Source organism: Pseudophryne corroboree, chromosome 6 (assembly GCF_028390025.1).
Source record: "Pseudophryne corroboree isolate aPseCor3 chromosome 6, aPseCor3.hap2, whole genome shotgun sequence".
NCBI classification, from domain to species: domain Eukaryota; kingdom Metazoa; phylum Chordata; class Amphibia; order Anura; family Myobatrachidae; genus Pseudophryne; species Pseudophryne corroboree.
Genome location: NC_086449.1, coordinates 92903376 through 92927213, shown reverse-complemented (window position 1 = coordinate 92927213; position 23838 = coordinate 92903376). Strand labels below are relative to the sequence as shown.

The 23838-nt window shown below is 37.1% G+C and overlaps 32 non-coding genes across 32 annotated transcripts; 23 read left to right on the top strand and 9 right to left on the bottom strand.

Annotated features, from left to right (window-relative positions):
• Positions 1-705: 705 nt before the first annotated feature.
• On the top strand, positions 706-779 carry TRNAM-CAU (transfer RNA methionine (anticodon CAU)). Its single transcript has one exon. It is a non-coding gene; the product is annotated as a tRNA-Met (tRNA).
• Positions 780-1742: 963 nt separating this feature from the next.
• On the top strand, positions 1743-1815 carry TRNAM-CAU (transfer RNA methionine (anticodon CAU)). The gene has a single exon. It is a non-coding gene; the product is annotated as a tRNA-Met (tRNA).
• A 777-nt stretch (positions 1816-2592) lies between these two features.
• Positions 2593-2664, bottom strand: TRNAE-UUC (transfer RNA glutamic acid (anticodon UUC)). The gene has a single exon. It is a non-coding gene; the product is annotated as a tRNA-Glu (tRNA).
• Positions 2665-2778: 114 nt separating this feature from the next.
• On the top strand, positions 2779-2851 carry TRNAM-CAU (transfer RNA methionine (anticodon CAU)). The gene has a single exon. It is a non-coding gene; the product is annotated as a tRNA-Met (tRNA).
• A 963-nt stretch (positions 2852-3814) lies between these two features.
• Positions 3815-3887, top strand: TRNAM-CAU (transfer RNA methionine (anticodon CAU)). Its single transcript has one exon. It is a non-coding gene; the product is annotated as a tRNA-Met (tRNA).
• A 962-nt stretch (positions 3888-4849) lies between these two features.
• On the top strand, positions 4850-4922 carry TRNAM-CAU (transfer RNA methionine (anticodon CAU)). The gene has a single exon. It is a non-coding gene; the product is annotated as a tRNA-Met (tRNA).
• A 778-nt stretch (positions 4923-5700) lies between these two features.
• TRNAE-UUC (transfer RNA glutamic acid (anticodon UUC)) lies at positions 5701-5772 on the bottom strand. Its single transcript has one exon. It is a non-coding gene; the product is annotated as a tRNA-Glu (tRNA).
• Positions 5773-5886: 114 nt separating this feature from the next.
• Positions 5887-5959, top strand: TRNAM-CAU (transfer RNA methionine (anticodon CAU)). Its single transcript has one exon. It is a non-coding gene; the product is annotated as a tRNA-Met (tRNA).
• A 777-nt stretch (positions 5960-6736) lies between these two features.
• Positions 6737-6808, bottom strand: TRNAE-UUC (transfer RNA glutamic acid (anticodon UUC)). The gene has a single exon. It is a non-coding gene; the product is annotated as a tRNA-Glu (tRNA).
• Positions 6809-6922: 114 nt separating this feature from the next.
• On the top strand, positions 6923-6995 carry TRNAM-CAU (transfer RNA methionine (anticodon CAU)). Its single transcript has one exon. It is a non-coding gene; the product is annotated as a tRNA-Met (tRNA).
• Positions 6996-7958: 963 nt separating this feature from the next.
• Positions 7959-8031, top strand: TRNAM-CAU (transfer RNA methionine (anticodon CAU)). Its single transcript has one exon. It is a non-coding gene; the product is annotated as a tRNA-Met (tRNA).
• A 775-nt stretch (positions 8032-8806) lies between these two features.
• TRNAE-UUC (transfer RNA glutamic acid (anticodon UUC)) lies at positions 8807-8878 on the bottom strand. The gene has a single exon. It is a non-coding gene; the product is annotated as a tRNA-Glu (tRNA).
• A 114-nt stretch (positions 8879-8992) lies between these two features.
• TRNAM-CAU (transfer RNA methionine (anticodon CAU)) lies at positions 8993-9065 on the top strand. The gene has a single exon. It is a non-coding gene; the product is annotated as a tRNA-Met (tRNA).
• A 777-nt stretch (positions 9066-9842) lies between these two features.
• On the bottom strand, positions 9843-9914 carry TRNAD-AUC (transfer RNA aspartic acid (anticodon AUC)). Its single transcript has one exon. It is a non-coding gene; the product is annotated as a tRNA-Asp (tRNA).
• A 114-nt stretch (positions 9915-10028) lies between these two features.
• On the top strand, positions 10029-10101 carry TRNAM-CAU (transfer RNA methionine (anticodon CAU)). The gene has a single exon. It is a non-coding gene; the product is annotated as a tRNA-Met (tRNA).
• A 963-nt stretch (positions 10102-11064) lies between these two features.
• Positions 11065-11137, top strand: TRNAM-CAU (transfer RNA methionine (anticodon CAU)). The gene has a single exon. It is a non-coding gene; the product is annotated as a tRNA-Met (tRNA).
• A 777-nt stretch (positions 11138-11914) lies between these two features.
• On the bottom strand, positions 11915-11986 carry TRNAE-UUC (transfer RNA glutamic acid (anticodon UUC)). The gene has a single exon. It is a non-coding gene; the product is annotated as a tRNA-Glu (tRNA).
• Positions 11987-12100: 114 nt separating this feature from the next.
• TRNAM-CAU (transfer RNA methionine (anticodon CAU)) lies at positions 12101-12173 on the top strand. Its single transcript has one exon. It is a non-coding gene; the product is annotated as a tRNA-Met (tRNA).
• A 777-nt stretch (positions 12174-12950) lies between these two features.
• Positions 12951-13022, bottom strand: TRNAE-UUC (transfer RNA glutamic acid (anticodon UUC)). Its single transcript has one exon. It is a non-coding gene; the product is annotated as a tRNA-Glu (tRNA).
• A 114-nt stretch (positions 13023-13136) lies between these two features.
• On the top strand, positions 13137-13209 carry TRNAM-CAU (transfer RNA methionine (anticodon CAU)). Its single transcript has one exon. It is a non-coding gene; the product is annotated as a tRNA-Met (tRNA).
• Positions 13210-14172: 963 nt separating this feature from the next.
• TRNAM-CAU (transfer RNA methionine (anticodon CAU)) lies at positions 14173-14245 on the top strand. Its single transcript has one exon. It is a non-coding gene; the product is annotated as a tRNA-Met (tRNA).
• A 963-nt stretch (positions 14246-15208) lies between these two features.
• On the top strand, positions 15209-15281 carry TRNAM-CAU (transfer RNA methionine (anticodon CAU)). Its single transcript has one exon. It is a non-coding gene; the product is annotated as a tRNA-Met (tRNA).
• Positions 15282-16056: 775 nt separating this feature from the next.
• On the bottom strand, positions 16057-16128 carry TRNAE-UUC (transfer RNA glutamic acid (anticodon UUC)). Its single transcript has one exon. It is a non-coding gene; the product is annotated as a tRNA-Glu (tRNA).
• A 114-nt stretch (positions 16129-16242) lies between these two features.
• Positions 16243-16315, top strand: TRNAM-CAU (transfer RNA methionine (anticodon CAU)). The gene has a single exon. It is a non-coding gene; the product is annotated as a tRNA-Met (tRNA).
• Positions 16316-17278: 963 nt separating this feature from the next.
• Positions 17279-17351, top strand: TRNAM-CAU (transfer RNA methionine (anticodon CAU)). Its single transcript has one exon. It is a non-coding gene; the product is annotated as a tRNA-Met (tRNA).
• Positions 17352-18313: 962 nt separating this feature from the next.
• On the top strand, positions 18314-18386 carry TRNAM-CAU (transfer RNA methionine (anticodon CAU)). The gene has a single exon. It is a non-coding gene; the product is annotated as a tRNA-Met (tRNA).
• A 963-nt stretch (positions 18387-19349) lies between these two features.
• TRNAM-CAU (transfer RNA methionine (anticodon CAU)) lies at positions 19350-19422 on the top strand. Its single transcript has one exon. It is a non-coding gene; the product is annotated as a tRNA-Met (tRNA).
• A 963-nt stretch (positions 19423-20385) lies between these two features.
• On the top strand, positions 20386-20458 carry TRNAM-CAU (transfer RNA methionine (anticodon CAU)). Its single transcript has one exon. It is a non-coding gene; the product is annotated as a tRNA-Met (tRNA).
• Positions 20459-21421: 963 nt separating this feature from the next.
• Positions 21422-21494, top strand: TRNAM-CAU (transfer RNA methionine (anticodon CAU)). The gene has a single exon. It is a non-coding gene; the product is annotated as a tRNA-Met (tRNA).
• A 775-nt stretch (positions 21495-22269) lies between these two features.
• Positions 22270-22341, bottom strand: TRNAE-UUC (transfer RNA glutamic acid (anticodon UUC)). Its single transcript has one exon. It is a non-coding gene; the product is annotated as a tRNA-Glu (tRNA).
• A 113-nt stretch (positions 22342-22454) lies between these two features.
• TRNAM-CAU (transfer RNA methionine (anticodon CAU)) lies at positions 22455-22527 on the top strand. The gene has a single exon. It is a non-coding gene; the product is annotated as a tRNA-Met (tRNA).
• A 963-nt stretch (positions 22528-23490) lies between these two features.
• On the top strand, positions 23491-23563 carry TRNAM-CAU (transfer RNA methionine (anticodon CAU)). The gene has a single exon. It is a non-coding gene; the product is annotated as a tRNA-Met (tRNA).
• Positions 23564-23838: the final 275 nt, after the last annotated feature.

Genomic DNA, 23838 nt, shown 5'->3' with positions numbered 1-23838 from the left:
TCTTTGTCATGACTGTAGTCCTCAGAACAGTGTATTGGAACTTGAGAGTTAAAACTCTGTTTCTTGTAAAGTTGCCAGAACACCTATCCGGATTGAAGGAATTTTCTCTTTATAACTGGACTTAACATCTGTAAGTTTGTTTTAACGCCAAAGGATTTTAGACCATAACTAATGGAAAAGGTGTTTTCAGATCACTTGAAACATTTGTAACATTTTTTTATTTTATTTTTCATGCAGCTGGAATCAATGATGGAAAAGGGGAGCATAATGCATTGTTCTATTCTTTGTGATTTTTGTCCTCAGAGAGCCCATTTCTCACAGTTTCATGATACCTGGAAATTTTACCTTTGATAAGGCCAATGATAATGGCACAGCAGTTGCCCAAAACCTTGTCACAATTAGTAGCAGTGGATCACGTCTGCAATTGGAACCACATCAGACACAAGGAAACATCTGGCTACAACTATTAGTTTTTGTTCCTCTGCTTTTGAATCTGTTTAGAAACAACAATAAGATTCCATTCCCATACCGGGAGTCGAACACAAGCCGCCTGGGTGAAAACCAGGAATCCTTATCGCTAGACCATATGGGAAGCTGAAATAAATCTCCTACAAAGTTTCATACAAGGAAAACATTTTTACTGATATAGGAAATTTGTTAATCCAAAATGCCTCACCTTTTCTAATCCAAAAATAAGCCTACAGTTGCCTAGTTAGCGCAGTTGGTAGCGCGTCAGTCTCATAATCTGAAGGTCGTGAGTTCAAGCCTCACACAGGTTATTTTTATTGATGTCTATTTTGGGAGCATGGCATTGCAATATGAGAGATGCAGTCCTGTTTCTAACAAACTAGACTAATAGCATCAAAATGTTACTTTTCAGAAAGAGTTGTGTCATCTGTTTATAATTGCAGATAAGCTTTAATAATTCACCTGACCTATAAAAGATTTCAGACCAGCAATAAAAGAAAAGATGTCAAATAACTCATCCAAGATCTACCCCATTTAGGGGAAAACAAGCATAAAGCATTTTTCATTCTATTTGTCATGACTGTTGTCCTCAGAACAGTGCATTGTAACTTGAGAGTTAAAACTCCGTTTCTTGTAAAGTTGCCAGAACACCTATCTGGATTGAAGGAATTTTCTCTTTATAACAGGAGTTAACATCTGTAAATTTGTTTTAACGCCAAAGGATTTTAGACTATAACTAATGGAAAAGGTGTTTTCAGATCACTTGACACATTTGTAACATTTTTTTATTTTATTTTTCATGCAGCTGGAATCAATGATGGAAAAGGGGAGCATAATGCATTGTTCTATTCTTTGTGATTTTTGTCCTCAGAGAGCCCATTTCTCACAGTTTCATAATACCTAGAAATTTTACCTGTGATAAGGCCAATAATAATGGCACAGCAGTTGCCCAAAACCTCATCACAATTAGTAGCAGTGGATCACGTCTGCAATTGGAACCACATCAGACACAAGGAAACATCTGGCTACAACTATTAGTTTTTGTTCCTCTGCTTTTGAATCTGTTCAGAAACAACAATAAGATTCCTTTCCCATACCGGGAGTCGAACCGGGGCCACCTGTGTGAAAACCAGGAATCCTTACCGCTAGACCATATGGGAAGCTGAAATAAATCTCCTTCAAAGTTTCATACAAGGAAAACATTTTTACTGATATCGGAAATTTGTTAAACCAAAATGCCTCATCTTTTCTAATCCAAATCTAAGGCTACAGTTGCCTTGTTAGCGCAGTTGGTAGCGCGTCAGTCTCATAATCTGAAGGTCGTGAGTTCAAGCCTCACACAGGACATTTTTATTGATGTCTGTTTTGGGAGCATGGCATTACAATATGAGAGATGCAGTCCTTTTTCTAACAAACTAGACTGATTGCATCAAAATGTTACCTTTCAGAAAGAGTTGTGTCATCTGTTTATAATTGCAGATAAGCTTTAATAATTCACCTGACCTATAAAAGATTTCAGACCAGCAATAAAAGAAAAGATGTCAAATAACTCATCCAAGATCTACCCCATTTAGGGGAAAACAAGCATAAAGCATTTTTCATTCTATTTGTCATGACTGTAGTCCTCAGAACAGTGTATTGGAACTTAAGTGTTAAAACTCTGTTTCTTGTAAAGTTGCCAGAACACCTATCCGGATTGAAGGAATTTTCTTTTTATAACAGGACTTAACATCTGTAAATTTGTTTTAACGCCAAAGGATTTTAGACCATAACTAATGGAAAAGGTGTTTTCAGATCACTTGACACATTTGTAACTTTTTTTTATTTTATTTTTCATGCAGCTGGAATCAATGATGGAAAAGGGGAGCATAATGCATTGTTCTATTCTTTGTGATTTTTGTCCTCAGAGAGCCCATTTCTCACAGTTTCATAATACCTGGAAATTTTACCGTTGATAAGGCCAATAATAATGGCACAGCAGTTGCCCAAAACCTTTTCACAATTAGTAGCAGTGGATCACGTCTGCAATTGGAACCACATCAGACACAAGGAAACATCTGGCTACAACTATTAGTTTTTGTTCCTCTGCTTTTGAATCTATTTAGAAACAACAACAAGATTCCATTCCCATACCGGGAGTCGAACACGGGCCGCCTGGGTGAAAACCAGGAATCCTTACCGCTAGACCATATGGGAAGCTGAAGTAAATCTCCTTCAAAGTTTCATACAAGGAAAACATTTTTACTGATATCGGAAATTTGTTAAACCAAAATGCCTCACCTTTTCTAATCCAAATCTAAGGCTACAGATGCCTTGTTAGTGCAGTTGGTAGCGCGTCAGTCTCATAATCTGAAGGTCGTGAGTTCAAGCCTCACACAGGGCATTTTTATTGATGTCTGTTTTGGGAGCATGGCATTACAATATGAGAGATGCAGTCCTGTTTCTAACAAACTAGACTGATTGCATCAAAATGTAACCTTTCAGAAAGAGTTGTGTCATCTGTTTATAATTGCAGATAAGCTTTAATAATTCACCTGACCTATAAAAGATTTCAGACCAGCAATAAAAGAAAAGATGTCAAATAACTCATCCAAGATGTACCCCATTTAGGGGAAAACAAGCATAAAGCATTTTTCATTCTCTTTGTCATGACTGTAGTCCTCAGAACAGTGTATTGGAACTTGAGAGTTAAAACTCTGTTTCTTGTAAAGTTGCCAGAACACCTATCCGGATTGAAGGAATTTTCTCTTTATAACTGGACTTAACATCTGTAAATTTGTTTTAACGCCAAAGGATTTTAGACCATAACTAATGGAAAAGGTGTTTTCAGATCACTTGACACATTTGTAACATTTTTTTATTTTATTTTTCATGCAGCTGGAATCAATGATGGAAAAGGGGAGCATAATGCATTGTTCTATTCTTTGTGATTTTTGTCCTCAGAGAGCCCATTTCTCACAGTTTCATGATACCTGGGAATTTTACCTTTGATAAGGCCAATGATAATGGCACAGCAGTTGCCCAAAACCTTGTCACAATTAGTAGCAGTGGATCACGTCTGCAATTGGAACCACATCAGACACAAGGAAACATCTGGCTACAACTATTAGTTTTTGTTCCTCTGCTTTTGAATCTGTTTAGAAACAACAATAAGATTCCATTCCCATACCGGGAGTCGAACACAAGCCGCCTGGGTGAAAACCAGGAATCCTTACCGCTAGACCATATGGGAAGCTGAAATAAATCTCCTTCAAAGTTTCATACAAGGAAAACATTTTTACTGATATAGGAAATTTGTTAATCCAAAATGCCTCACCTTTTCTAATCCAAAAATAAGCCTACAGTTGCCTAGTTAGCGCAGTTGGTAGCGCGTCAGTCTCATAATCTGAAGGTCGTGAGTTCAAGCTTCACACAGGGCATTTTTATTGATGTCTATTTTGGGAGCATGGCATTGCAATATGAGAGATGCAGTCCTGTTTCTAACAAACTAGACTGATAGCATCAAAATGTTACTTTTCAGAAAGAGTTGTGTCATCTGTTTATAATTGCAGATAAGCTTTAATAATTCACCTGACCTATAAAAGATTTCAGACCAGCAATAAAAGAAAAGATGTCAAATAACTCATCCAAGATGTACCCATTTAGGGGAAAAAAAGCATAAAGCATTTTTCATTCTATTTGTCATGACTGTTGTCCTCAGAACAGTGCATTGTAACTTGAGAGTTAAAACTCCGTTTCTTGTAAAGTTGCCAGAACACCTATCTGGATTGAAGGAATTTTCTCTTTATAACAGGAGTTAACATCTGTAAATTTGTTTTAACGCCAAAGGATTTTAGACCATAACTAATGGAAAAGGTGTTTTCAGATCACTTGACACATTTGTAACATTTTTTTATTTTATTTTTCATGCAGCTGGAATCAATGATGGAAAAGGGGAGCATAATGCATTGTTCTATTCTTTGTGATTTTTGTCCTCAGAGAGCCCATTTCTCACAGTTTCATAATACCTAGAAATTTTACCTGTGATAAGGCCAATAATAATGGCACAGCAGTTGCCCAAAACCTCATCACAATTAGTAGCAGTGGATCACGTCTGCAATTGGAACCACATCAGACACAAGGAAACATCTGGCTACAACTATTAGTTTTTGTTCCTCTGCTTTTGAATCTGTTCAGAAACAACAATAAGATTCCTTTCCCATACCGGGAGTCGAACCGGGGCCACCTGTGTGAAAACCAGGAATCCTTACCGCTAGACCATATGGGAAGCTGAAATAAATCTCCTTCAAAGTTTCATACAAGGAAAACATTTTTACTGATATCGGAAATTTGTTAAACCAAAATGCCTCATCTTTTCTAATCCAAATCTAAGGCTACAGTTGTCTTGTTAGCGCAGTTGGTAGCGCGTCAGTCTCATAATCTGAAGGTCGTGAGTTCAAGCCTCACACAGGACATTTTTATTGATGTCTGTTTTGGGAGCATGGCATTACAATATGAGAGATGCAGTCCTTTTTCTAACAAACTAGACTGATTGCATCAAAATGTTACCTTTCAGAAAGAGTTGTGTCATCTGTTTATAATTGCAGATAAGCTTTAATAATTCACCTGACCTATAAAAGATTTCAGACCAGCAATAAAAGAAAAGATGTCAAATAACTCATCCAAGATCTACCCCATTTAGGGGAAAACAAGCATAAAGCATTTTTCATTCTATTTGTCATGACTGTAGTCCTCAGAACAGTGTATTGGAACTTAAGTGTTAAAACTCTGTTTCTTGTAAAGTTGCCAGAACACCTATCCGGATTGAAGGAATTTTCTTTTTATAACAGGACTTAACATCTGTAAATTTGTTTTAACGCCAAAGGATTTTAGACTATAACTAATGGAAAAGGTGTTTTCAGATCACTTGACACATTTGTAACTTTTTTTTTATTTTATTTTTCATGCAGCTGGAATCAATGATGGAAAAGGGGAGCATAATGCATTGTTCTATTCTTTGTGATTTTTGTCCTCAGAGAGCCCATTTCTCACAGTTTCATAATACCTGGAAATTTTACCGTTGATAAGGCCAATGATGATGGCACAGCAGTTGCCCAAAACCTTTTCACAATTAGTAGCAGTGGATCACGTCTGCAATTGGAACCACATCAGACACAAGGAAACATCTGGCTACAACTATTAGTTTTTGTTCCTCTGCTTTTGAATCTGTTTAGAAACAACAACAAGATTCCATTCCCATACCGGGAGTCGAACACGGGCCGCCTGGGTGAAAACCAGGAATCCTTACCGCTAGACCATATGGGAAGCTGAAGTAAATCTCCTTCAAAGTTTCATACAAGGAAAACATTTTTACTGATATCGGAAATTTGTTAAACCAAAATGCCTCACCTTTTCTAATCCAAATCTAAGGCTACAGATGCCTTGTTAGCGCAGTTGGTAGCGCGTCAGTCTCATAATCTGAAGGTCGTGAGTTCAAGCCTCACACAGGGCATTTTTATTGATGTCTGTTTTGGGAGCATGGCATTACAATATGAGAGATGCAGTCCTGTTTCTAACAAACTAGACTGATTGCATCAAAATGTTACCTTTCAGAAATAGTTGTGTCATCTGTTTATAATTGCAGATAAGCTTTAATAATTCACCTGACCTATAAAAGATTTCAGACCAGCAATAAAAGAAAAGATGTCAAATAACTCATCCAAGATGTACCCCATTTAGGGGAAAACAAGCATAAAGCATTTTTCATTCTCTTTGTCATGACTGTAGTCCTCAGAACAGTGTATTGGAACTTGAGAGTTAAAACTCTGTTTCTTGTAAAGTTGCCAGAACACCTATCCGGATTGAAGGAATTTTCTCTTTATAACTGGACTTAACATCTGTAAATTTGTTTTAACGCCAAAGGATTTTAGACCATAACTAATGGAAAAGGTGTTTTCAGATCACTTGACACATTTGTAACATTTTTTTATTTTATTTTTCATGCAGCTGGAATCAATGATGGAAAAGGGGAGCATAATGCATTGTTCTATTCTTTGTGATTTTTGTCCTCAGAGAGCCCATTTCTCACAGTTTCATGATACCTGGAAATTTTACCTTTGATAAGGCCAATGATAATGGCACAGCAGTTGCCCAAAACCTTGTCACAATTAGTAGCAGTGGATCACGTCTGCAATTGGAACCACATCAGACACAAGGAAACATCTGGCTACAACTATTAGTTTTTGTTCCTCTGCTTTTGAATCTGTTTAGAAACAACAACAAGATTCCATTCCCATACCGGGAGTCGAACACGGGCCGCCTGGGTGAAAACCAGGAATCCTTACCGCTAGACCATATGGGAAGCTGAAGTAAATCTCCTTCAAAGTTTCATACAAGGAAAACATTTTTACTGATATCGGAAATTTGTTAAACCAAAATGCCTCACCTTTTCTAATCCAAATCTAAGGCTACAGATGCCTTGTTAGCGCAGTTGGTAGCGCGTCAGTCTCATAATCTGAAGGTCGTGAGTTCAAGCCTCACACAGGGCATTTTTATTGATGTCTGTTTTGGGAGCATGGCATTACAATATGAGAGATGCAGTCCTGTTTCTAACAAACTAGACTGATTGCATCAAAATGTTACCTTTCAGAAATAGTTGTGTCATCTGTTTATAATTGCAGATAAGCTTTAATAATTCACCTGACCTATAAAAGATTTCAGACCAGCAATAAAAGAAAAGATGTCAAATAACTCATCCAAGATGTACCCCATTTAGGGGAAAACAAGCATAAAGCATTTTTCATTCTCTTTGTCATGACTGTAGTCCTCAGAACAGTGTATTGGAACTTGAGAGTTAAAACTCTGTTTCTTGTAAAGTTGCCAGAACACCTATCCGGATTGAAGGAATTTTCTCTTTATAACTGGACTTAACATCTGTAAATTTGTTTTAACGCCAAAGGATTTTAGACCATAACTAATGGAAAAGGTGTTTTCAGATCACTTGACACATTTGTAACATTTTTTTATTTTATTTTTCATGCAGCTGGAATCAATGATGGAAAAGGGGAGCATAATGCATTGTTCTATTCTTTGTGATTTTTGTCCTCAGAGAGCCCATTTCTCACAGTTTCATGATACCTGGAAATTTTACCTTTGATAAGGCCAATGATAATGGCACAGCAGTTGCCCAAAACCTTGTCACAATTAGTAGCAGTGGATCACGTCTGCAATTGGAACCACATCAGACACAAGGAAACATCTGGCTACAACTATTAGTTTTTGTTCCTCTGCTTTTGAATCTGTTTAGAAACAACAATAAGATTCCATTCCCATACCGGGAGTCAAACACAAGCCGCCTGGGTGAAAACCAGGAATCCTTACCGCTAGACCATATGGGAAGCTGAAATAAATCTCCTTCAAAGTTTCATACAAGGAAAACATTTTTACTGATATAGGAAATTTGTTAATCCAAAATGCCTCACCTTTTCTAATCCAAAAATAAGCCTACAGTTGCCTAGTTAGCGCAGTTGGTAGCGCGTCAGTCTCATAATCTGAAGGTCGTGAGTTCAAGCTTCACACAGGGCATTTTTATTGATGTCTATTTTGGGAGCATGGCATTGCAATATGAGAGATGCAGTCCTGTTTCTAACAAACTAGACTGATAGCATCAAAATGTTACTTTTCAGAAAGAGTTGTGTCATCTGTTTATAATTGCAGATAAGCTTTAATAATTCACCTGACCTATAAAAGATTTCAGACCAGCAATAAAAGAAAAGATGTCAAATAACTCATCCAAGATGTACCCATTTAGGGAAAAAAAGCATAAAGCATTTTTCATTCTATTTGTCATGACTGTTGTCCTCAGAACAGTGCATTGTAACTTGAGAGTTAAAACTCCGTTTCTTGTAAAGTTGCCAGAACACCTATCTGGATTGAAGGAATTTTCTCTTTATAACAGGAGTTAACATCTGTAAATTTGTATTAACGCCAAAGGATTTTAGACCATAACTAATGGAAAAGGTGTTTTCAGATCACTTGACACATTTGTAACATTTTTTTATTTTATTTTTCATGCAGCTGGAATCAATGATGGAAAAGGGGAGCATAATGCATTGTTCTATTCTTTGTGATTTTTGTCCTCAGAGAGCCCATTTCTCACAGTTTCATAATACCTAGAAATTTTACCTGTGATAAGGCCAATAATAATGGCACAGCAGTTGCCCAAAACCTCATCACAATTAGTAGCAGTGGATCAAGTCTGCAATTGGAACCACATCAGACACAAGGAAACATCTGGCTACAACTATTAGTTTTTGTTCCTCTGCTTTTGAATCTGTTTAGAAACAACAATAAGATTCCATTCCCATACCGGGAGTCGAACCCGGGCCACCTGGGTGAAAACCAGGAATCCTTACCGCTAGACCATATGGGAAGCTGAAATAAATCTCCTTCAAAGTTTCATACAAGGAAAACATTTTTACTGATATCGGAAATTTGTTAAACCAAAATGCCTCATCTTTTCTAATCCAAATCTAATGCTACAGTTGCCTTGTTAGCGCAGTTGGTAGCGCGTCAGTCTCATAATCTGAAGGTCGTGAGTTCAAGCCTCACACAGGGCATTTTTATTGATGTCTGTTTTGGGAGCATGGCATTACAATATGAGAGATGCAGTCCTTTTTCTAACAAACTAGACTGATTGCATCAAAATGTTACCTTTTAGAAAGAGTTGTGTCATCTGTTTATAATTGCAGATAAGCTTTAATAATTCACCTGACCTATAAAAGATTTCAGACCAGCAATAAAAGAAAAGATGTCAAATAACTCATCCAAGATCTACCCCATTTAGGGGAAAACAAGCATAAAGCATTTTTCATTCTATTTGTCATGACTGTAGTCCTCAGAACAGTGTATTGGAACTTAAGAGTTAAAACTCTGTTTCTTGTAAAGTTGCCAGAACACCTATCCGGATTGAAGGAATTTTCTTTTTATAACAGGACTTAACATCTGTAAATTTGTTTTAACGCCAAAGGATTTTAGACCATAACTAATGGAAAAGGTGTTTTCAGATCACTTGACACATTTGTAACTTTTTTTTATTTTATTTTTCATGCAGCTGGAATCAATGATGGAAAAGGGGAGCATAATGCATTGTTCTATTCTTTGTGATATTTGTCCTCAGAGAGCCCATTTCTCACAGTTTCATAATACCTGGAAATTTTACCGTTGATAAGGCCAATGATAATGGCACAGCAGTTGCCCAAAACCTTTTCACAATTAGTAGCAGTGGATCACGTCTGCAATTGGAACCACATCAGACACAAGGAAACATCTGGCTACAACTATTCGTTTTTGTTCCTCTGCTTTTGAATCTGTTTAGAAACAACAATAAGATTCCATTCCCATACCGGGAGTCTAACCCGGGCCGCCTGGGTGATAACCAGGAATCCTTACCGCTAGACCATATGGAAAGCTGAAGTAAATCTCCTTCAAAGTTTCATACAAGGAAAGCATTTTTACTGATATAGGAAATTTGTTAATCCACAATGCCTCACCTTTTCTAATCCAAAAACAAGCCTACAGTTGCCTTGTTAGCGTAGTTGGTAGCGCATCAGTCTCATATTTTGAAGGTCGTGAGTTCAAGCCTCACACAGAGCATTTTTATTGATGTCTATTTTGGGAGCATGGCATTGCAATATGAGAGATGCAGTCCTGTTTCTAACAAACTAGACTGATAGCATCAAAATGTTACTTTTCAGAAAGAGTTGTGTCATCTGTTTATAATTGCAGATAAGCTTTAATAATTCACCTGACCTATAAAAGATTTCAGACCAGCAATAAAAGAAAAGATGTCAAATAACTCATCCAAGATCTACCCCATTTAGGGGAAAACAAGCATAAAGCATTTTTCATTCTATTTGTCATGACTGTAGTCCTCAGAACAGTGTATTGGAACTTAAGAGTTAAAACTCTGTTTCTTGTAAAGTTGCCAGAACACCTATCCGGATTGAAGGAATTTTCTTTTTATAACAGGACTTAACATCTGTAAATTTGTTTTAACGCCAAAGGATTTTAGACCATAACTAATGGAAAAGGTGTTTTCAGATCACTTGACACATTTGTAACTTTTTTTTATTTTATTTTTCATGCAGCTGGAATCAATGATGGAAAAGGGGAGCATAATGCATTGTTCTATTCTTTGTGATATTTGTCCTCAGAGAGCCCATTTCTCACAGTTTCATAATACCTGGAAATTTTACCGTTGATAAGGCCAATGATAATGGCACAGCAGTTGCCCAAAACCTTTTCACAATTAGTAGCAGTGGATCACGTCTGCAATTGGAACCACATCAGACACAAGGAAACATCTGGCTACAACTATTCGTTTTTGTTCCTCTGCTTTTGAATCTGTTTAGAAACAACAATAAGATTCCATTCCCATACCGGGAGTCGAACCCGGGCCGCTTGGGTGAAAACCAGGAATCCTTACCGCTAGAACATATGGGAAGCTGAAATAAATCTCTTTCAAAGTTTCATACAAGGAAATCATTTTTACTGATATAGGAAATTTGTTAATCCAAAATGCCTCACCTTTTCTAATCCAAAAATAAGCCTACAGTTGCCTTGTTAGCGCAGTTGGTAGCGCGTCAGTCTCATAATCTGAAGGTCGTGAGTTCAAGCCTCACACAGGGCATTTTTATTGATGTCTATTTTGGGAGCATGGCATTGCAATATGAGAGATGCAGTCCTGTTTCTAACAAACTAGACTGATAGCATCAAAATGTTACCTTTCAGAAAGAGTTGTGTCATCTGTTTATAATTGCAGATAAGCTTTAATAATTCACCTGACCTATAAAAGATTTCAGACCAGCAATAAAAGAAAAGATGTCAAATAACTCATCCAAGATGTACCCAATTAGGGGAAAAAAAAGCATAAAGCATTTTTCATTCTATTTGTCATGACTGTTGTCCTCAGAACAGTGCATTGTAACTTGAGAGTTAAAACTCTGTTTCGTGTAAAGTTGCCAGAACACCTATCCGGATTGAAGGAATTTTCTCTTTATAACAGGAGTTAACATCTGTAAATTTGTTTTAACGCCAAAGGATTTTAGACCATAACTAATGGAAAAGGTGTTTTCAGATCACTTGACACATTTGTAACATTTTTTTATTTTATTTTTTATGCAGCTGGAATCAATGATGGAAAAGGGGAGCATAATGCATTGTTCTATTCTTTGTGATTTTTGTCCTCAGAGAGCCCATTTCTCACAGTTTCATAATACCTAGAAATTTTACCTGTGATAAGGCCAATGATAATGGCACAGCAGTTGCCCAAAACCTCATCACAATTAGTAGCAGTGGATCACGTCTGCAATTGGAACCACATCAGACACAAGGAAACATCTGGCTACAACTATTAGTTTTTGTTCCTCTGCTTTTGAATCTGTTTAGAAACAACAATAAGATTCCATTCCCATACCGGGAGTCGAACACGGGCCGCCTGGGTGAAAACCAGGAATCCTTACCGCTAGACCATATGGGAAGCTGAAGCTAATCTCCTTCAAAGTTTCATACAAGGAAAACATTTTTACTGATATCGGAAATTTGTTAAACCAAAATGCCTCACCTTTTCTAATCCAAATCTAAGGCTACAGTTGCCTTGTTAGCGCAGTTGGTAGCGCGTCAGTCTCATAATCTGAAGGTCGTGAGTTCAAGCCTCACACAGGGCATTTTTATTGGTGTCTGTTTTGGGAGCATGGCATTACAATATGAGAGATGCAGTCCTGTTTCTAACAAACTAGACTGATAGCATCAAAATGTTACCTTTCAGAAAGAGTTGTGTCATCTGTTTATAATTGCAGATAAGCTTTAATAATTCACCTGACCTATAAAAGATTTCAGACCAGCAATAAAAGAAAAGATGTCAAATAACTCATCCAAGATGTACCCCATTTAGGGGAAAACAAGCATAAAGCATTTTTCATTCTCTTTGTCATGACTGTAGTCCTCAGAACAGTGTATTGGAACTTGAGAGTTAAAACTCTGTTTCTTGTAAAGTTGCCAGAACACCTATCCGGATTGAAGGAATTTTCTCTTTATAACAGGACTTAACATCTGTAAATTTGTTTTAACGCCAAAGGATTTTAGACCATAACTAATGGAAAAGGTGTTTTCAGATCACTTGACACATTTGTAACATTTTTTTATTTTATTTTTCATGCAGCTGGAATCAATGATTGAAAAGGGGAGCATAATGCATTGTTCTATTCTTTGTGATTTTTGTCCTCAGAGAGCCCATTTCTCACAGTTTCATGATACCTGGAAATTTTACCTTTGATAAGGCCAATGATAATGGCACAGCAGTTGCCCAAAACCTTGTCACAATTAGTAGCAGTGGATCACGTCTGCAATTGGAACCACATCAGACACAAGGAAACATCTGGCTACAACTATTAGTTTTTGTTCCTCTGCTTTTGAATCTGTTTAGAAACAACAACAAGATTCCATTCCCATACCGGGAGTCGAACACGGGCCGCCTGGGTGAAAACCAGGAATCCTTACCGCTAGACCATATGGGAAGCTGAAGTAAATCTCCTTCAAAGTTTCATACAAGGAAAACATTTTTACTGATATCGGAAATTTGTTAAACCAAAATGCCTCACCTTTTCTAATCCAAATCTAAGGCTACAGATGCCTTGTTAGCGCAGTTGGTAGCGCGTCAGTCTCATAATCTGAAGGTCGTGAGTTCAAGCCTCACACAGGGCATTTTTATTGATGTCTGTTTTGGGAGCATGGCATTACAATATGAGAGATGCAGTCCTGTTTCTAACAAACTAGACTGATTGCATCAAAATGTTACCTTTCAGAAAGAGTTGTGTCATCTGTTTATAATTGCAGATAAGCTTTAATAATTCACCTGACCTATAAAAGATTTCAGACCAGCAATAAAAGAAAAGATGTCAAATAACTCATCCAAGATGTACCCCATTTAGGGGAAAACAAGCATAAAGCATTTTTCATTCTCTTTGTCATGACTGTAGTCATCAGAACAGTGTATTGGAACTTGAGAGTTAAAACTCTGTTTCTTGTAAAGTTGCCAGAACACCTATCCGGATTGAAGGAATTTTCTCTTTATAACTGGACTTAACATCTGTAAATTTGTTTTAACGCCAAAGGATTTTAGACCATAACTAATGGAAAAGGTGTTTTCAGATCACTTGACACATTTGTAACATTTTTTTATTTTATTTTTCATGCAGCTGGAATCAATGATGGAAAAGGGGAGCATAATGCATTGTTCTATTCTTTGTGATTTTTGTCCTCAGAGAGCCCATTTCTCACAGTTTCATGATACCTGGAAATTTTACCTTTGATAAGGCCAATGATAATGGCACAGCAGTTGCCCAAAACCTTGTCACAATTAGTAGCAGTGGATCACGTCTGCAATTGGAACCACATCAGACACAAGGAAACATCTGGCTACAACTATTAGTTTTTGTTCCTCTGCTTTTGAATCTGTTTAGAAACAACAATAAGATTCCATTCCCATACCGGGAGTCAAACACAAGCCGCCTGGGTGAAAACCAGGAATCCTTACCGCTAGACCATATGGGAAGCTGAAATAAATCTCCTTCAAAGTTTCATACAAGGAAAACATTTTTACTGATATAGGAAATTTGTTAATCCAAAATGCCTCACCTTTTCTAATCCAAAAATAAGCCTACAGTTGCCTAGTTAGCGCAGTTGGTAGCGCGTCAGTCTCATAATCTGAAGGTCGTGAGTTCAAGCTTCACACAGGGCATTTTTATTGATGTCTATTTTGGGAGCATGGCATTGCAATATGAGAGATGCAGTCCTGTTTCTAACAAACTAGACTGATAGCATCAAAATGTTACTTTTCAGAAAGAGTTGTGTCATCTGTTTATAATTGCAGATAAGCTTTAATAATTCACCTGACCTATAAAAGATTTCAGACCAGCAATAAAAGAAAAGATGTCAAATAACTCATCCAAGATGTACCCCATTTAGGGGAAAACAAGCATAAAGCATTTTTCATTCTCTTTGTCATGACTGTAGTCCTCAGAACAGTGTATTGGAACTTGAGAGTTAAAACTCTGTTTCTTGTAAAGTTGCCAGAACACCTATCCGGATTGAAGGAATTTTCTCTTTATAACTGGACTTAACATCTGTAAATTTGTTTTAACGCCAAAGGATTTTAGACCATAACTAATGGAAAAGGTGTTTTCAGATCACTTGACACATTTGTAACATTTTTTTATTTTATTTTTCATGCAGCTGGAATCAATGATGGAAAAGGGGAGCATAATGCATTGTTCTATTCTTTGTGATTTTTGTCCTCAGAGAGCCCATTTCTCACAGTTTCATGATACCTGGAAATTTTACCTTTGATAAGGCCAATGATAATGGCACAGCAGTTGCCCAAAACCTTGTCACAATTAGTAGCAGTGGATCACGTCTGCAATTGGAACCACATCAGACACAAGGAAACATCTGGCTACAACTATTAGTTTTTGTTCCTCTGCTTTTGAATCTGTTTAGAAACAACAATAAGATTCCATTCCCATACCGGGAGTCAAACACAAGCCGCCTGGGTGAAAACCAGGAATCCTTACCGCTAGACCATATGGGAAGCTGAAATAAATCTCCTTCAAAGTTTCATACAAGGAAAACATTTTTACTGATATAGGAAATTTGTTAATCCAAAATGCCTCACCTTTTCTAATCCAAAAATAAGCCTACAGTTGCCTAGTTAGCGCAGTTGGTAGCGCGTCAGTCTCATAATCTGAAGGTCGTGAGTTCAAGCTTCACACAGGGCATTTTTATTGATGTCTATTTTGGGAGCATGGCATTGCAATATGAGAGATGCAGTCCTGTTTCTAACAAACTAGACTGATAGCATCAAAATGTTACTTTTCAGAAAGAGTTGTGTCATCTGTTTATAATTGCAGATAAGCTTTAATAATTCACCTGACCTATAAAAGATTTCAGACCAGCAATAAAAGAAAAGATGTCAAATAACTCATCCAAGATGTACCCATTTAGGGAAAAAAAGCATAAAGCATTTTTCATTCTATTTGTCATGACTGTTGTCCTCAGAACAGTGCATTGTAACTTGAGAGTTAAAACTCCGTTTCTTGTAAAGTTGCCAGAACACCTATCTGGATTGAAGGAATTTTCTCTTTATAACAGGAGTTAACATCTGTAAATTTGTTTTAACGCCAAAGGATTTTAGACCATAACTAATGGAAAAGGTGTTTTCAGATCACTTGACACATTTGTAACATTTTTTTATTTTATTTTTCATGCAGCTGGAATCAATGATGGAAAAGGGGAGCATAATGCATTGTTCTATTCTTTGTGATTTTTGTCCTCAGAGAGCCCATTTCTCACAGTTTCATAATACCTAGAAATTTTACCTGTGATAAGGCCAATAATAATGGCACAGTAGTTGCCCAAAACCTCATCACAATTAGTAGCAGTGGATCACGTCTGCAATTGGAACCACATCAGACACAAGGAAACATCTGGCTACAACTATTAGTTTTTGTTCCTCTGCTTTTGAATCTGTTTAGAAACAACAATAAGATTCCATTCCCATACCGGGAGTCGAACCCGGGCCACTTGGGTGAAAACCAGGAATCCTTACCGCTAGACCATATGGGAAGCTGAAATAAATCTCCTTCAAAGTTTCATACAAGGAAAACATTTTTACTGATATCGGAAATTTGTTAAACCAAAATGCCTCACCTTTTCTAATCCAAATCTAAGGCTACAGTTGCCTTGTTAGCGCAGTTGGTAGCGCGTCAGTCTCATAATCTGAAGGCCGTGAGTTCAAGCCTCACACAGGGCATTTTTATTGATGTCTGTTTTGGGAGCATGGCATTACAATATGAGAGATGCAGTCCTGTTTCTAACAAACTAGACTGATTGCATCAAAATGTTACCTTTCAGAAAGAGTTGTGTCATCTGTTTATAATTGCAGATAAGCTTTAATAATTCACCTGACCTATAAAAGATTTCAGACCAGCAATAAAAGAAAAGATGTCAAATAACTCATCCAAGATGTACCCCATTTAGGGGAAAACAAGCATAAAGCATTTTTCATTCTCTTTGTCATGACTGTAGTCCTTAGAACAGTGTATTGGAACTTGAGAGTTAAAACTCTGTTTCTTGTAAAGTTGCCAGAACACCTATCCGGATTGAAGGAATTTTCTCTTTATAACTGGACTTAACATCTGTAAATTTGTTTTAACACCAAAGGATTTTAGACCATAACTAATGGAAAAGGTGTTTTCAGATCACTTGACACATTTGTAACATTTTTTTATTTTATTTTTCATGCAGCTGGAATCAATAATGGAAAAGGGGAGCATAATGCATTGTTCTATTCTTTGTGATTTTTGTCCTCAGAGAGCCCATTTCTCACAGTTTCATGATACCTAGAAATTTTACCTTTGATAAGGCCAATGATAATGGCACAGCAGTTGCCCAAAACCTTGTCACAATTAGTAGCAGTGGATCACGTCTGCAATTGGAACCACATCAGACACAAGGAAACATCTGGCTACAACTATTAGTTTTTGTTCCTCTGCTTTTGAATCTGTTTAGAAACAACAATAAGATTCCATTCCCATACCGGGAGTCGAACACAAGCCGCCTGGGTGAAAACCAGGAATACTTACCGCTAGACCATATGGGAAGCTGAAATAAATCTCCTTCAAAGTTTCATACAAGGAAAACATTTTTACTGATATAGGAAATTTGTTAATCCAAAATGCCTCACCTTTTCTAATCCAAAAATAAGCCTACAGTTGCCTAGTTAGCGCAGTTGGTAGCGCGTCAGTCTCATAATCTAAAGGTCGTGAGTTCAAGCCTCACACAGGGCATTTTTATTGATGTCTATTTTGGGAGCATGGCATTGCAATATGAGAGATGCAGTCCTGTTTCTAACAAACTAGACTGATAGCATCAAAATGTTACCTTTCAGAAAGAGTTGTGTCATCTGTTTATAATTGCAGATAAGCTTTAATAATTCACCTGACCTATAAAAGATTTCAGACCAGCAATAAAAGAAAAGATGTCAAATAACTCATCCAAGATGTACCCAATTAGGGGAAAAAAAGCATAAAGCATTTTTCATTCTATTTGTCATGACTGTTGTCCTCAGAACAGTGCATTGTAACTTGAGAGTTAAAACTCTGTTTCGTGTAAAGTTGCCAGAACACCTATCCGGATTGAAGGAATTTTCTCTTTATAACAGGAGTTAACATCTGTAAATTTGTTTTAACGCCAAAGGATTTTAGACCATAACTAATGGAAAAGGTGTTTTCAGATCACTTGACACATTTGTAACATTTTTTTATTTTATTTTTTATGCAGCTGGAATCAATGATGGAAAAGGGGAGCATAATGCATTGTTCTATTCTTTGTGATTTTTGTCCTCAGAGAGCCCATTTCTCACAGTTTCATAATACCTAGAAATTTTACCTGTGATAAGGCTAATGATAATGGCACAGCAGTTGCCCAAAACCTCATCACAATTAGTAGCAGTGGATCACGTCTGCAATTGGAACCACATCAGACACAAGGAAACATCTGGCTACAAGTATTAGTTTTTGTTCCTCTGCTTTTGAATCTGTTTAGAAACAACAATAAGATTCCATTCCCATACCGGGAGTCGAACACGGGCCGCCTGGGTGAAAACCAGGAATACTTACCGCTAGACCATATGGGAAGCTGAAGTTAATCTCCTTCAAAGTTTCATACAAGGAAAACATTTTTACTGATATCGGAAATTTGTTAAACCAAAATGCCTCACCTTTTCTAATCCAAATCTAAGGCTACAGTTGCCTTGTTAGCGCAGTTGGTAGCGCGTCAGTCTCATAATCTGAAGGTCGTGAGTTCAAGCCTCACACAGGGCATTTTTATTGGTGTCTGTTTTGGGAGCATGGCATTACAATATGAGAGATGCAGTCCTGTTTCTAACAAACTAGACTGATAGCATCAAAATGTTACCTTTCAGAAAGAGTTGTGTCATCTGTTTATAATTGCAGATAAGCTTTAATAATTCACCTGACCTATAAAAGATTTCAGACCAGCAATAAAAGAAAAGATGTCAAATAACTCATCCAAGATGTACCCCATTTAGGGGAAAACAAGCATAAAGCATTTTTCATTCTCTTTGTCATGACTGTAGTCCTCAGAACAGTGTATTGGAACTTGAGAGTTAAAACTCTGTTTCTTGTAAAGTTGCCAGAACACCTATCCGGATTGAAGGAATTTTCTCTTTATAACAGGACTTAACATCTGTAAATTTGTTTTAACGCCAAAGGATTTTAGACCATAACTAATGGAAAAGGTGTTTTCAGATCACTTGACACATTTGTAACATTTTTTTATTTTATTTTTCATGCAGCTGGAATCAATGATTGAAAAGGGGAGCATAATGCATTGTTCTATTCTTTGTGATTTTTGTCCTCAGAGAGCCCATTTCTCACAGTTTCATGATACCTGGAAATTTTACCTTTGATAAGGCCAATGATAATGGCACAGCAGTTGCCCAAAACCTTGTCACAATTAGTAGCAGTGGATCACGTCTGCAATTGGAACCACATCAGACACAAGGAAACATCTGGCTACAACTATTAGTTTTTGTTCCTCTGCTTTTGAATCTGTTTAGAAACAACAATAAGATTCCATTCCCATACCGAGAGTCGAACACAAGCCGCCTGGGTGAAAACCAGGAATCCTTACCGCTAGACCATATGGGAAGCTGAAATAAATCTCCTTCAAAGTTTCATACAAGGAAAACATTTTTACTGATATCGGAAATTTGTTAAACCAAAATGCCTCACCTTTTCTAATCCAAATCTAAGGCTACAGTTGCCTTGTTAGTGCAGTTGGTAGCGCGTCAGTCTCATAATCTGAAGGTCGTGAGTTCAAGCCTCACACAGGGCATTTTTATTGGTGTCTGTTTTGGGAGCATGGCATTACAATATGAGAGATGCAGTCCTGTTTCTAACAAACTAGACTGATAGCATCAAAATGTTACCTTTCAGAAAGAGTTGTGTCATCTGTTTATAATTGCAGATAAGCTTTAATAATTCACCTGACCTATAAAAGATTTCAGACCAGCAATAAAAGAAAAGATGTCAAATAACTCATCCAAGATGTACCCCATTTAGGGGAAAACAAGCATAAAGCATTTTTCATTCTCTTTGTCATGACTGTAGTCCTCAGAACAGTGTATTGGAACTTGAGAGTTAAAACTCTGTTTCTTGTAAAGTTGCCAGAACACCTATCCGGATTGAAGGAATTTTCTCTTTATAACAGGACTTAACATCTGTAAATTTGTTTTAACGCCAAAGGATTTTAGACCATAACTAATGGAAAAGGTGTTTTCAGATCACTTGACACATTTGTAACATTTTTTTATTTTATTTTTCATGCAGCTGGAATCAATGATTGAAAAGGGGAGCATAATGCATTGTTCTATTCTTTGTGATTTTTGTCCTCAGAGAGCCCATTTCTCACAGTTTCATGATACCTGGAAATTTTACCTTTGATAAGGCCAATGATAATGGCACAGCAGTTGCCCAAAACCTTGTCACAATTAGTAGCAGTGGATCACGTCTGCAATTGGAACCACATCAGACACAAGGAAACATCTGGCTACAACTATTAGTTTTTGTTCCTCTGCTTTTGAATCTGTTTAGAAACAACAATAAGATTCCATTCCCATACCGAGAGTCGAACACAAGCCGCCTGGGTGAAAACCAGGAATCCTTACCGCTAGACCATATGGGAAGCTGAAATAAATCTCCTTCAAAGTTTCATACAAGGAAAACATTTTTACTGATATCGGAAATTTGTTAAACCAAAATGCCTCACCTTTTCTAATCCAAATCTAAGGCTACAGTTGCCTTGTTAGCGCAGTTGGTAGCGCGTCAGTCTCATAATCTGAAGGCCGTGAGTTCAAGCCTCACACAGGGCATTTTTATTGATGTCTGTTTTGGGAGCATGGCATTACAATATGAGAGATGCAGTCCTGTTTCTAACAAACTAGACTGATTGCATCAAAATGTTACCTTTCAGAAAGAGTTGTGTCATCTGTTTATAATTGCAGATAAGCTTTAATAATTCACCTGACCTATAAAAGATTTCAGACCAGCAATAAAAGAAAAGATGTCAAATAACTCATCCAAGATGTACCCCATTTAGGGGAAAACAAGCATAAAGCATTTTTCATTCTCTTTGTCATGACTGTAGTCCTCAGAACAGTGTATTGGAACTTGAGAGTTAAAACTCTGTTTCTTGTAAAGTTGCCAGAACACCTATCCGGATTGAAGGAATTTTCTCTTTATAACTGGACTTAACATCTGTAAATTTGTTTTAACGCCAAAGGATTTTAGACCATAACTAATGGAAAAGGTGTTTTCAGATCACTTGACACATTTGTAACATTTTTTTATTTTATTTTTCATGCAGCTGGAATCAATGATGGAAAAGGGGAGCATAATGCATTGTTCTATTCTTTGTGATTTTTGTCCTCAGAGAGCCCATTTCTCACAGTTTCATGATACCTGGAAATTTTACCTTTGATAAGGCCAATGATAATGGCACAGCAGTTGCCCAAAACCTTGTCACAATTAGTAGCAGTGGATCACGTCTGCAATTGGAACCACATCAGACACAAGGAAACATCTGGCTACAACTATTAGTTTTTGTTCCTCTGCTTTTGAATCTGTTTAGAAACAACAATAAGATTCCATTCCCATACCGGGAGTCAAACACAAGCCGCCTGGGTGAAAACCAGGAATCCTTACCGCTAGACCATATGGGAAGCTGAAATAAATCTCCTTCAAAGTTTCATACAAGGAAAACATTTTTACTGATATAGGAAATTTGTTAATCCAAAATGCCTCACCTTTTCTTATCCAAAAATAAGCCTACAGTTGCCTAGTTAGCGCAGTTGGTAGCGCGTCAGTCTCATAATCTGAAGGTCGTGAGTTCAAGCTTCACACAGGGCATTTTTATTGATGTCTATTTTGGGAGCATGGCATTGCAATATGAGAGATGCAGTCCTGTTTCTAACAAACTAGACTGATAGCATCAAAATGTTACTTTTCAGAAAGAGTTGTGTCATCTGTTTATAATTGCAGATAAGCTTTAATAATTCACCTGACCTATAAAAGATTTCAGACCAGCAATAAAAGAAAAGATGTCAAATAACTCATCCAAGATGTACCCATTTAGGGAAAAAAAGCATAAAGCATTTTTCATTCTATTTGTCATGACTGTTGTCCTCAGAACAGTGCATTGTAACTTGAGAGTTAAAACTCCGTTTCTTGTAAAGTTGCCAGAACACCTATCTGGATTGAAGGAATTTTCTCTTTATAACAGGAGTTAACATCTGTAAATTTGTTTTAACGCCAAAGGATTTTAGACCATAACTAATGGAAAAGGTGTTTTCAGATCACTTGACACATTTGTAACATTTTTTTATTTTATTTTTCATGCAGCTGGAATCAATGATGGAAAAGGGGAGCATAATGCATTGTTCTATTCTTTGTGATTTTTGTCCTCAGAGAGCCCATTTCTCACAGTTTCATAATACCTAGAAATTTTACCTGTGATAAGGCCAATAATAATGGCACAGCAGTTGCCCAAAACCTCATCACAATTAGTAGCAGTGGATCACGTCTGCAATTGGAACCACATCAGACACAAGGAAACATCTGGCTACAACTATTAGTTTTTGTTCCTCTGCTTTTGAATCTGTTTAGAAACAACAATAAGATTCCATTCCCATACCGGGAGTCGAACCCGGGCCACCTGGGTGAAAACCAGGAATCCTTACCGCTAGACCATATGGGAAGCTGAAATAAACTCCTTCAAAGTTTCATACAAGGAAAACATTTTTACTGATATCGGAAATTTGTTAAACCAAAATGCCTCACCTTTTCTAATCCAAATCTAAGGCTACAGTTGCCTTGTTAGCGCAGTTGGTAGCGCGTCAGTCTCATAATCTGAAGGCCGTGAGTTCAAGCCTCACACAGGGCATTTTTATTGATGTCTGTTTTGGGAGCATGGCATTACAATATGAGAGATGCAGTCCTGTTTCTAACAAACTAGACTGATTGCATCAAAATGTTACCTTTCAGAAAGAGTTGTGTCATCTGTTTATAATTGCAGATAAGCTTTAATAATTCACCTGACCTATAAAAGATTTCAGACCAGCAATAAAAGAAAAGATGTCAAATAACTCATCCAAGATGTACCCCATTTAGGGGAAAACAAGCATAAAGCATTTTTCATTCTCTTTGTCATGACTGTAGTCCTTAGAACAGTGTATTGGAACTTGAGAGTTAAAACTCTGTTTCTTGTAAAGTTGCCAGAACACCTATCCGGATTGAAGGAATTTTCTCTTTATTACTGGACTTAACATCTGTAAATTTGTTTTAACACCAAAGGATTTTAGACCATAACTAATGGAAAAGGTGTTTTCAGATCACTTGACACATTTGTAACATTTTTTTATTTTATTTTTCATGCAGCTGGAATCAATAATGGAAAAGGGGAGCATAATGCATTGTTCTATTCTTTGTGATTTTTGTCCTCAGAGAGCCCATTTCTCACAGTTTCATGATACCTAGAAATTTTACCTTTGATAAGGCCAATGATAATGGCACAGCAGTTGCCCAAAACCTTGTCACAATTAGTAGCAGTGGATCACGTCTGCAATTGGAACCACATCAGACACAAGGAAACATCTGGCTACAACTATTAGTTTTTGTTCCTCTGCTTTTGAATCTGTTTAGAAACAACAATAAGATTCCATTCCCATACCGGGAGTCGAACACAAGCCGCCTGGGTGAAAACCAGGAATACTTACCGCTAGACCATATGGGAAGCTGAAATAAATCTCCTTCAAAGTTTCATACAAGGAAAACATTTTTACTGATATAGGAAATTTGTTAATCCAAAATGCCTCACCTTTTCTAATCCAAAAATAAGCCTACAGTTGCCTAGTTAGCGCAGTTGGTAGCGCGTCAGTCTCATAATCTAAAGGTCGTGAGTTCAAGCCTCACACAGGGCATTTTTATTGATGTCTATTTTGGGAGCATGGCATTGCAATATGAGAGATGCAGTCCTGTTTCTAACAAACTAGACTGATAGCATCAAAATGTTACCTTTCAGAAAGAGTTGTGTCATCTGTTTATAATTGCAGATAAGCTTTAATAATTCACCTGACCTATAAAAGATTTCAGACCAGCAATAAAAGAAAAGATGTCAAATAACTCATCCAAGATGTACCCAATTAGGGGAAAAAAAGCATAAAGCATTTTTCATTCTATTTGTCATGACTGTTGT